This window comes from Neophocaena asiaeorientalis, unplaced genomic scaffold (genome assembly GCF_003031525.2).
Source record: "Neophocaena asiaeorientalis asiaeorientalis breed wild unplaced genomic scaffold, Neophocaena_asiaeorientalis_V1.1 scaffold476, whole genome shotgun sequence".
In the NCBI taxonomy this organism is placed as follows: Eukaryota; Metazoa; Chordata; class Mammalia; order Artiodactyla; family Phocoenidae; genus Neophocaena; species Neophocaena asiaeorientalis.
Genome location: NW_020172178.1, coordinates 7,313,267 through 7,320,376, shown reverse-complemented (window position 1 = coordinate 7,320,376; position 7,110 = coordinate 7,313,267).

The window sequence follows — 7,110 nt, the reverse complement described above, 5'->3', positions numbered from 1 at the left end:
TCTGTGGATGTTCACCCACCTGGAGGATCCCTGAATCCCCTACTATTGGGATTCCATGGAGGCTTCCTCACGGGGAATGATCAGTCATGAGCTCCATCTCCAGCCTCTCTCCCCTCTCTGGAGGTGCAGGGACGGGGCTGAAAATTCCAGGCTTCTAATCATAGCTCCATCTTTCTGGTGACCAGCCCCCATCCAGGAGCCCACCCAGAGTCACCCAATTAGAACAAAAGACACTCCTATCACCCAGGAAATTCCAAAGGATTTAGGAGCCCTGTGTCAGAACTGGGGGCAGAGACTAAATATCAGAACAAGAGATGCTCCCGGCGCTCTTATCACTTTGGAAATTCTGAGGGTTTGGGGTAAGAGACCAACATATGTATTTTCTGTTATCTTATATCTGCTCTTATTTTCCGGGTGTGATGACCGGGTTCTTGTCTTTCCTTGCCAGGTGGCCACACCATTCCAGCTTCCCACCTGCATCTCTGTACCCCTGGGTGGTCTCACCTGGTCCCATAACGTCACCAGCCTCTGAATGCTGAGGATCCCCCACCCCATCCAGACCAGATCTGCCTCTAAACTTTCTGCATGGGTCTGCCTCCATGGCAAACTAAACAGGGCACTCCAGAACAAGAGGGGAAACCTTCCAGCTCCCTCTTACAAGTGTCACTCAGGAGTCTGGGCACTGATGATGGCCTCAGCCTGGCTTGGCCAGCGCCCATCTTCTTGACACATGGGGGGCAGTCAGGGCGAACACAGCTTTGAATCAGTGTCAGCCCTGTTTCCCGGGTCATTTATCCTCCAAACCTACAGCCTGTAGGACAAGACTCGTGGGTCCTGTGTTTCCCTGGAATGATGAACTTGAAGCTCTCTCACTGTGAATCCTAAGGCCCTTTGCTCCCTCTTACCTCTGTAATGCCTTCCCCGGCTCCAGAGAATCCTTGCTCACTCAGTAAGTCTTCCTTCAAACTCCCCCTACAGCCTTCTCAGCCCTTGGGTGGGTGGTGCACCTCCTACAAGTGCCCCCAGGCGGCTCTGGTCACACTACACTGTGAGCATCCTGGGGGCAGGCCACGGTGCCCTTGTCTGTGTGCCCAGCCCCTGGTACATGTTGGGTCTGGGTTTCACTGCCTGCCCTGTGTCCTCAGCCGAGCCCATGGTGCAGGCAACCGTGCGCTGCAGGAAGGGGAAGGCCAGTCTTTCCTAATGAACGCCATTGGCCCAAGGGGTTGGCACCTCTGTCTCCCTCCCAGCCTATGTTTGGAGGCCTCCTGGCTCCCAGCCTCCATGACCCTGAACGTGGAGTCTCCGCTGCTCCAAGCAAGCGCCTCCAACGCGTGGCTGGGGGCTTCCTAGACCCAGGGGGCAGCGGGGCACCTTTGATCCCACCTCCCTGCCTTGTTTTGTGGTTGAGCAAAGCCGGGCTTTAAGGGGAATTTATTTTTCCAAATTGCAGGACAAAGAACTTAATGTTTATGAAGAAAACACATTGCTTACATTTGAGAAAAATTAGCAGCATTATATAATGAAAGACACTTGCAAGGCTTGACTCACCCCAGGCTGACATACATCTTTGACTAGTTTGCGAGATACTCATAAAATTACATCCTGTTAATTTAAGGCTTCTTATGCTAATTTTCAGTCAATTTTATTTGCCTACAAAATTTATTGGTGGCCTCCAGGGTAACAGCTGGGTTCGGTCCAAGTATGTGGGATCCTTGTTAAAAACACCAGGAGAGGAAAGTAAGACAGAGTTCGGGGAGAGGACCAGAGGGGTGGGCGGACAGCATCAGGGTGCAGCCGCAGCACTAGGAGCGCCGGCTCTCCACAACCCCGCAAGACCCTGCCTTCAGAACCGAGCCAGGGCAGCATGAGGGACTCGCTGGCCTGTTCCAAGTAGACCGGACAAGCCCCCGTCGGGCCCAGCACCCTCGCTTCACAGATGGGAAAGCTGAGGCACAGAGCTGATGGCATTTCCCGAGTGGAAGAAGAATTCCAGAAGAATCTGGAAGATTCCATTGTGCGAGGCACTCCACAGTTTAAAGTCAGCAGGAGGGTGTGGTAGAGAAAGAGCACTTGGGGGATGCACGAGGGGATAAAACAGCAAAAGGAGGCCATTCTTACAGCTCGCTATCCATCTCTTCCGGCACGGAAGCCAATCTATGCTTGGGGCTCCCAAGTTGGGCTGGCTTTGGGGACCCATTCTCAGAAGGGCCCCACTGCTTAGAAACTCCTCACAGGGAGCCAGCCCCACATTTTCCTTTTGCACAGGGACCCACAGATCACGTGGCCGGCCCTGCCCCAAGCTCGGGGGGCCACATGGCAGAGGAGAAGTGGGGTCCACGGTCATGCCTCCCAAGCTGTGCCAACCACACGCTGCTGATCTTGGCCTAGGCCACCATCTCTATCTGATGGAAGGACCCAGACTCCAGGGCATCGCATCCTGGGCTGGGAGCTCTCCCCATGGCCTCCTGTCCGTGGACCGTGACAGTGGTGGGCAGTGAGTGGTCCCTTCTGCGTCGTCCTCGCCCCACCAGTGACGCAAGGTTCGTTTGGGTGGTTCATGCCCAAGCTGAGTCCAAACATGAAAACTCATACAAATTCTCCACGGCCGAACGGCAGGGGCCATGGCTGGGCGTTGGGTCCCTGCTGGGCTGTGAGCCCCGGGCAGTGAAGGACATGCTACCCCGGCAGACCACAGCCAAGGGCATGGCCAGGTGTACCTGGCTGGCTGGGGTCTGGCTCTTAAGTGTCCACTCTTGCTGCCCACAGGCACTGTGGGTACAGCTGGCCCACAACTGTCTCTGGCAAGCATTTGAGGTAATACAGTTGCTAGGAAAGGCCAGGTTGGGGAGCATGAACTACCAGAGGTGGCATCTTTGGCTCCAGGGAGGGAGTTGGGGTAGAAGCTTTGCGATGGACTTTGGGGTCGGGGAGGTGGGTGTCCTACAAGTTTCACTGGTCATTCTGGTGGGGCTGTGGTTCCCCAGCTCCTTCTACTGGGGACGGCCAGACTGGCCATGACAGTGTCAACACCAGCCACCCCTCTGGCCCAGTGTCCCCCCGTGGAATTTCACCGAGGACTCATCCCTCCAGCCCTGACAACCCTCACCTGCCCTCATCTGGGGCGTCTGTCGGCTGGTTTGGTCCCTCTCTGTGACTCCAGGGTTCCCACTGTTGTTGAGCTGGACTTGTTTTAACCGAATTGTCTTGTGTTTGCTTTCCTCTTCCTGCTGTTCCTTTTCTTGCATTTTTCTCCCCATCGTTCTCTCTTCCCCTTGACACACACTCCCCAAGCCGCTTCTCTGTCACATGGGGAGACAGAGTGAAATAAAACTCAGACCTGGACCTCTAAGAGGATGTAGGTCTTTGACATCTTGGAGTCTAATTCTGCCCACTTACAGATGGGGAAACGGAGGCCCAGAGCGGGAGGAGGCCTGTCCTCATGTATCCTACACTCTAGGTCATGAGACAGACATTGATAAGCAATTATTGATGGGGACCAGGGTCTCTTGGGGTCAGGAAAGGCTTCTCAGAAAACACGATGCTTCCGTGGAGACCAGAAGACTGGATCAGAACTGACCAATGAAAAGGGTGGAATAGCATGCCAAGCAGAGGAACAGAATGGGCGAACACCTGGAAACAAGAGACCAGGAATAGCTGAGGAATGGGTCTCCAGGAATGTGGGGGGACCCGAGGGCGGGGATGCTAGGGAGGCAGTGGAGGCCGTGTCCGCAGGGCATTGTGTGGCAGGATGAGGGGTGTGGGCTTTAACCCAGGCAGGTTCTCATCACAGGTGAGACGTTCAGATGTGCACGTCTCACTGCAGTGAGGAGAATGGATTAGAGGGCAGCAAGATGGAGTCGTCTGAACAGGAAGAAGCTGGGGATGGAAGGGCAGAAGAGATGGAAACAGTGGCCCAAGTCAAGGGTGGGGGGTGAGAGATGGGACGTCCAGAGGGTGGGAAAAGAGAGACTGGGGGCGGTGCCTGCTCTGAGTGGCAGGGTCACTGCCGTTGCTGTTCACACCCAGGGAACCCAGGAGGATGAGTGGGGTGGGACGAGAGGGAGGTGATGAGTTAAGATTAGGACATGGTGATGTTGACAGGCCTGTGACGTGCCCACCAGACTCTGGAATACGGATCTGGAGCTTAGAGGACAGAGTTCACATCATCCTCCAACGATGGTCACTGAGTCTACAGGAAGACGTGAAGAGGCCACAGGCAGTTAGGAGAGGACGCAAGGCTTACCCGGGAGAGGTCCTGGGAAGGCTAAGGTTTGGGGTTTGGGGAGGGCTGATGACAGGGCTGGAGGGACTGGACGTTGCGGCTGGAAGCTGAGGCTGGGTCTGGGGGGATGGGCTCAGGGGAGGACATGCAGAGATGAAGGGGTGCAGGTGGGGACCTGGGATGACATTCTCAGTCGTGAGTGGTGAGGGGTCAAGGAGGCAGAGCCAAGGAACGAGTGCTGTCCCCCTCCAGGCTGGCCAAGTGCGTGAGGAATGATGGTTTGGGGAGAGAACAGTGAGGCTGGCGGACGCCTCCGGGAACAGAGCGATGGTGGGCGGGGCTCTGCCTGTCTCCCCAGACATCTGAGGGGTGGGAGAAGGCAGGGTGTACTCGGAGGGTGAAAAGGGAGGCTCAGCTGGGAGCCCAAGGAGGAATGGAGAGGAGTCTGGAGGTTCCGGGAATCAGGTGCGGCACGATGGGTCTGGAGTGGGGCGCGTGGAAGATGAGAACTTCCGTGTATTAAAAGGAGGGGATATTTCAGCACAGGGTGTCAGAGTGATTGAACACCCACTGGCCTAAAAATAAAATCTAAACCTCACATTGTATATGGAAATCAACTCAAAATGGATCAAAGATTCAAATGTAAACATGTAAAAATGTAAAACTAAAAAAAAAAATGTAAAACTTACAGAAAAGCACATAGGAGAAAAACTTTGGGATCTGAGGGCTTGGAGAAGAGTTTTCAGAAACGACACCAAAAGCACAATCTATGGAAGGAGAAATGATAGGTCAGCCTTCATTGATATTAAGAGATTTTGAGCTATGAAGAACTCCATTCAGAGAGAGAAAAAGCAAGCTACAGACTCGGTAGCTTGTATCTGACAAAGCATATATTTGACAAAGGACTTGTATCTAGAATATATAAAGAATTCTCAAAACTCAACAGTATACAAACAAACAATCCAATTAGGAAATGGGCAAAAAACAGGAACCACAGTGAGATATCACTACATGCCTATCAGAACAGCCAAAATAAAGAATAGTGACAACCATGAGAAAAACATCAGTGTCTCCCAACTGAAGGACTTTCTACAAAATACTCAGAAAAGTAAATAGTGATAACACCAAATGCTGGTGAAGATGCAGAGGAATGAAATTTCTCATACATTAACTGGGAATGTAAAATGGCCACTCTGGGAAAGTATGGCAGTTTAAAACAAACAAATAAAAGACACTAAACATAACACTTACCTTAAAAGCCAGAAATTACATTCCTGGGCATTTATCCCAGGGAAATGAGAACTTCTGTTTGCACAACAACCTGTGCATGGTGCTCATAGCAGCTTCAATAGCCAGAAACTGGAGAGTCAAATGCCATTCAATGGATGAAGAGCTACACAAACCACGGTACCATGGTCTGTGGACCACAGCCCAGGAGCAAAAAGGAGCAGACTGTGTGGGTACACACAGTGAGGATGGAACTCAGGGACATCAGGCTGAGTTAAAAAAACTGATCTCAAAACGTTACATATAACATTCTCAAAATGACAAAATTAGAGAACAGATTAGCGGTTGCCAGGGGCTAGAGATGGCGAGAGGGGAAAAGAGGGAGAGAGTGTGACAATAAGTATGTAGTGAGGGGGATCCTCCAGGTGATGGAATGGTTCTGCGTCTTGATTGTGGTGGTGGTTACATGAATGTACCCGTGTGATAAAATTGCATAGAACTAAATATGCACATAACGATGCACATGCTATGGACTGCTGTGCCCACCCCAAATTCATATGTTGAAGCCTAATGTCCAATGTGATGTATTAGAGGTGGGGCCTTTGAGAGGTGATTAGGTCATGAGGGTGGAGCCCTCATGTTAGGATTAGTGCCCTAATAAAAGGGAACCCAGAGAGGTAATCTCTCTCCCCTATGTGAGGACACAGCAAGAAGGCTGCTGTCTGCAAACCAAGAAGAGAGTCCTTACCAGGAACTGAATAGGCCAGCCATGTGATCTTGGACTTCCCAGCCTCCAGAACGAGGAGCAATAAATGTCTGTTGTTTAAATAAGCCAGTCTGTGGTATTTTGTTCCCGCAGCCCAAGCAGACTAAGACAGCATGTAAAACTGGTGAAATCTGAATAAGGTCTGTGGGTTACACTGAGGTCAGTTTCCTGCTTTTGATATTGAACTACAGTTATGCAAGTTGTTATCACTGGGGGAAACTGGGTGAAGGGTGCGTGCGATTCCGTACCGTTTTTGCAAGTTTCTGTGAATCTCTAATTATTTCCAAAAAAGAAAAAAAAGAAGTAAGAGAGAGGACAGATGCCCAAAGGGCTTATATTGTGGACAAAGGCCAGGTATAGCAGGGATGTGAGAAGTTGGAGAAATGTGGGGCAAGCAGGTTTGTTCCAACCTTGGAGGCCGATTTGCCAGGTCAGACGTCTGGGGAGGTTAACTCAGGCAAGGAGGAAGGGGCGTGCCTCCAAGAACTGTCCTGCTGGGAACAGGATGTGACTCTCAGCCCGGAGTGAGTGTGTCCCCTGGCCTCTTTGCTCTCTGCTGTGAGGGGGCAGGCAAGGGCTTGTGTCATCCCCCTGGAACCCCCCCACCCCGCCCGGAGAACCAGCCCCGATCTCAGTTGGAGCACAGGGTGGCACTTCCAGCAGTAACATTTCCGCCAGGGAAGGGTCTTCTGGGGTTTCTGCAGCCAAGAGAGAGCCGCAGCCTGGGCTTCCCGCAGCAATAAGTAATTACACAGTCTTTCTTTGCATATTAGGAGCTGTCTGCATCCCACTCTGCTAAGTTACATGAGGACACAATTTATCTTTAGCCCGAAGCCACCTGCTTGGTAATCTGTTTCTGTGTACCCGATTGATCCCACCATCCACACATTAG